This window comes from Eurytemora carolleeae, unplaced genomic scaffold, assembly GCF_000591075.1.
Source record: "Eurytemora carolleeae unplaced genomic scaffold, Eaff_2.0 scaffold1729, whole genome shotgun sequence".
NCBI lineage: Eukaryota > Metazoa > Arthropoda > Copepoda > Calanoida > Temoridae > Eurytemora > Eurytemora carolleeae.
The window spans coordinates 39,691-44,998 of NW_019397624.1; the positions used below are offsets into that span (position 1 = coordinate 39,691).

Consider the following 5,308-nt stretch of genomic DNA (forward strand, 5'->3'; position numbering starts at 1 on the left):
AAAAAAAATTTAAAAAAGGTATTAATATTTTTTCAAAAAAGGGGTTTTTAAGGGGGGGGACCAAAAAATTTTTTTTGCGCGCTTACGCGCGCAAATTGTGCCCCCCCCCTAAACAAAAGCCCTCGTACGCCCCTGAGTGACATTTGTTCAACCCTTTTCATTTTGATTCATTTTGATAAATTTTTACCAAAAATTGCTAAAATAAATTTGTAAAATTCAAAGGAATTTCTAAAATAAGGCAATTGCATAATATTAACAGAGACTAAATCTTACTTGTTAATGCATAATGGTTTATTGCAATCTATGAACATTTTAGCCAGATAATTGGTGTGTTTTCTATAATTTAGTAGTACTGTAGATATCTCTGATATCCTACAGGGGTATCACCTAGTATAACAAAGCAAAAATGTGAAAACGATATTATAATTTTTTAGAAAATTGACATTTTTTAAATAAGATTGATTTAAATTTGATTTGATCTGTCGTTGTCCCGTCAAAAAATGGTATTACAACTGAAAAATATTATCCGTATTATCACTCTAATAAAACTGAAAAATATTATACGTATTATCACGCTAATAAAACTGAAAATATTATCCGTATTTTCACGCTAATTAAACATAAAATATTATCCGTATTGTCACTCTAATAAAACGGAAAATGTTATCCGTATTATCACGCGAATAAAACGGAAAATATTATCCGTATTATCAAGCTAATAAAACGGAAAATATTATCCGTATTATCAAGCTAATAAAACGGAAAATATTATCCGTATTATCACGCTAATAAAACGGAAAATATTATCCGTATTACCACGCAAAAAACCGGAATCTATTATCCGTATTATCAAGCTAATAAAACGGAAAATATTATCCGTATTATCACGCTAACAAAACAGAAAATAACGACAATTTAACTTATTTAGCCCGCGATTGTATTTGTTAAAAAACAGGTTTCAAAACAGGGATGACATAAGATATTTTTACAAGAAAAATATAACTTTACTTTCATGAAAGTATAAGGAGAAAAAAGCTTTAAAAAAAAAATATTTGTGAAAAGTTATCTTCCCTGATTTGTAAATAATTTGTGTGAAAGATTTTATTTGATTGCTAATTAGTAGGCGGATACTCTATATTGTTGCATCTGCTTGGGATGGGGAGATGGGGTATTAATTAGGTTTGTAATAGGAAGGTCTAAATCTGTTATATTTGTTTGTTTGTCTGTGGACTTATTTATCAGTTTGTTTAAAACAACAGGGAATACCGAAACATACAATAAAAATAATTAAGAAATTAAAGTTGCAGAAATAATGTATGATTAAAAAGAAAAATATTGTAACATTTGAGTTTTTTTGTTGTCCTTTATACAACTTTTGTTTGTTTATTTATGAAAGTGTATTGCAGTGTTTATAAATAAAAAGAATACACAAGCAATTTATTGTGCATGTAATGTGTATTCGTGGTGTTCAGTATATTATAATATTAGTTCTCCTCCTTCCATCCTCAACATTTCATTTTGTACACTATAATTAGCCATTCGGTTTAATCTTTAAAAATTTCTTTGGCTACAGCGCTCGGCCCCCAAGCCGATTTACGCAAATCACTCGGCCAGATTTTTGGCCCCGGTGCTCAGCCAAGAAACTATCTTAACCTAACCAAACCAAACTTATTTAAAATTACATTTTGTCAAAAACCCAGGAATTGTAGACGTTGACATGATTTTAATGGAATGCTATTTAGAAAGAATGCAATTCATTGAATATCTTTCAGTGGAAACGAATGCAATTAAACATCGTCTAGATTAATCATGGCTAAATATAATAATTTTATTAAATGAGTTAAGGGTTTATTACACACAACTTGGTAAAACAAGCGGACATTTTACATACAGAGAAATATCATTTCTAATCAAAATATTCTTTCAAATATTGTGATTTGAAAATCAAATGTAGAGGGCCGGTGTCCCACGAAACATGGAAGTTTGTGAATAGTTTAAAATGTCTTCTTCTATAATTACTTAAGTTTTCTGATATTTAAGAGAATGATAACAAATATTGTATGCTAATTATATTATTGTAAAATTGATTTCAAAGTAAAATTTATTAAAGAAAAGATGTTTTTAACGAAATGACATAGTATCCAATAAAATATATATGGAAGAAGACATTCAAACTATTCAACAACTGTCATGTTTCTTGGGACACCCTGTATTTAAATTAAGAATTAAAAAATATGAAGTTAAGATTTGCGGTCCATTTTATTGTAGTTTTGGGACCATTATAACAAATTTGAAAATGCTTTTAATCATAAGCTCTTTATTAGTGATGAGGTTTATGTCGATTAAATCATTTAAATTAATAATATATTTTTTAAATATTTTTTTAAATAACCAATGGATTCTTTCTTTTGTACTGAAGCTGTGGAATAGAAAGACGACTGTTGGACTCAAGTTATGATTTTAAATAATCAAATGATAATTAATAACAGCAATTGATCAGTGCAGTATACACAGGCCCATTTTACTTAATAAATTGATTTTTAAGCTTTTAGCTTTATAAAAAAGCAGTTTATAATATACTTATTTAATGAATTATGTACTGAGGTACAAAATGATTCGTTTGAATTAGTTTCACAGAATTGATTAAAATTGATAAAAAATTCTGAAAATTCTAAATTTAAATGAAAGCAAATTAGATTTGCTTCCAGATTAAACCAATGCATATAAAACATATAAAAATCAAATTAATTTCTTTAATCAAATAAACAATAGATGATAAATTCGAATCAAAGAAATTAAATGTATCATCTTAAAAGTTGAATATTAACCAAACCAAATAATTGAATAATTGAAAAACTATACAAGGATCCAATTGGAAAAGTGACAGTGATAATACATATAATTAATATAGTTAGAACTTGATTAACCCTTTAATAATTAGACTCTACTTACATATATCAGGCATTTTCATCTTATAACGTACAATTTCTAATTTCAGTGCAGTACGTTACAATGTAATGTTTCAAAACTGTACCCGATTTCTAATCGCTATTTAACGATGTGCATTAGTTTTACATATCACTACTTTTTTATATTTCTTATGTTGTATAAATATTTCACAATCTCACTGTAAAAACTGTTTATAAAGAGAACATGGTTTCAGAAGGGACTAAACTTTAAGACTGAGTAAGGAATTACTTAACTTATCCCCTATTTGAGCTGAATCCCATCCATGCTTACTTTGGGCTCAAAACTATAATCGGATCCCAAATCGGATAATCTGTTAAACAATTAAACATGCGTGTCAATTCCGTCACCTGACTGTACAAAATTCAAGCACTCAAAAAGTACAAAAATCTAAAATAAGAAATGAGAGGAAATTATAAAAATAAATAATACTGCACCTTAAGCCGTCTAAAATCTGGTAAAGCCCACAAGTGTAAAGCTGTAGATAGATAAAACAACGCTTAAGCTTGTTACCTAGAAGCTTAGAACTTCTCAAAAGGTATTAAATGTGAGTGATCAATTCATTCCCGTTGTGTACGGGGCGGGTTGAGCCAGGGCTTGGGATGCGCTGGGTGGCGCGCTCCGTCCGCCTCCGGAACTCAATCAACCAATAGAAATCCGGGAAACACTGGAGATATACACTCATGTCGGGACGGAAATCCACGAAGCCATACCACGGCGCGGAAGCGGAGAGTGTATATAGACCGGTTTGGGGATTGTTATTAGGGGAATCCGCTGTGAGGCTAAACTAAGCCCCACCTGCCCTACAGGGTTTCTTTTGCATAGAAGAAAAAACGTCATCCTAAAAATACACATTTTAAGAAGTTGTCATGGTAAAAATGTTTTTGTTGAAACAAAAGTTGAAAGCCTGTTTTATGCTATTATTACTCGTGCATTTAAAATAAGTTTCTGTAATCTAAATCCCCCTTTTTAAAAGTGTTTCCTGCCTAATCCGAATTTCTCTCTATATGACTTAACTCATGCAAATGCAAAAACTCCCTAATTCAGCCTAATCTGCAAAACTGCAACTCTCTCTCTCTCTCTCTATCTCCTGCTTAGAATGTGGAAGAGTCTGCCACTAATCTCCATAATCTTTTAATTTGAAATAATCGTTTTATTCAACACTTTGCATCGGTATTTGATTGCATTAATATAAGGTTTTCCGTTAATTTAAGTAGATTAGAACGGATTCGTGGATTAGATTAGATTAAATAACATTAGCACCTGTTAAAACCGGTTTTAAACTATTTGTCATTGTTTTAGATATTGTTTTAAATCAAACAGATTACCGTGTAACTTTTAATAATTCTTTGAATTATTTCTATAAGTAAACAAGTAAACAAGTAAACAAGTAAACAAGTAAACAAGTAAACAAGTAAACAAGTAAACAAGTAAATATTTTTCGCGAAAATTAAATAATCGAAAAAATGCAAAAACGATGCGAAATTTTGCGAAAATACGTTTCGCAAAACTGTTCGAAACTGTTCGCGAAAATCCTTATAGTTGTAGCTGCAACAATTTATTGCGCCAAAAAACTTGTGGAATTCTCTGCTCTGAGAGCTCAGCATTTAGAAGTTTTATTATATCATAATTTCAGTTCCAAAACTAACACTAGGCCCATTTCTAACACTGAGTGTTAGAAATGGGCCAAAATTGCAAGGTTTTCTTTTTCAAACGTGAATAACATTGAATCCAAGCCGAGTTAAACAAACTAATACATTTGTAGGAAATAGCTAAAACTATTTATTAAAACAAGAAATGTCAACTTTAAATTAATAATAAGGTGTGAGAATTAGTTTTTTATGATTCTTGTTTTCATTTTTCGATCACATCCCTATTTTGAAGCAATTACCACATTTTGGAGCTCTCGTGACCTCGTCGCGTTTTTGAAACATATCCAGAGCTGGAAACTTTAGAATGGTGGATATCAGGATTAATGCTTGATCCACTCTTTTTCTTAATCTCCAGATTAAATATTACTTATTGTCCTCATGAATTTAATCTCCAGATTAATTAACAGATCGGGATTAAGGATATCGCATTCTAAAGTTTTCAGCTCTGATTTTGAGACAATTACTCGAATTCATATCAATGTCAATTTTCAAGCATTTACGCACTTACGTCACAAAACAAGATTTTTGTGATAAGGTAAAATATAAACAAAATAGAAAATAAAAACATATTGTTCTTTTGTCATTAAAAAAACATTAAGGCATTGAGAAATAAAAATATTAATTTTATTTTATTCTTGAAATGTAGATTTATCTAGAAATGCGGGAAATTAATTGTTTAAAATACAGCA

At 29.9% G+C, this 5,308-nt stretch overlaps 1 protein-coding gene across 1 annotated transcript in view; it reads right to left on the bottom strand.

Annotated features, from left to right (window-relative positions):
• The window catches only part of LOC111715235 (homeobox protein OTX2), a gene marked incomplete in the record, with an annotated part of 10,179 nt that extends 6,680 nt beyond the window's left edge, over nt 1-3,499 (bottom strand). Inside the window, 1 exon segment of the mRNA XM_023490542.1 lies at nt 3,404-3,499.
• Between the last annotated feature and the right edge of the window lie 1,809 nt (nt 3,500-5,308).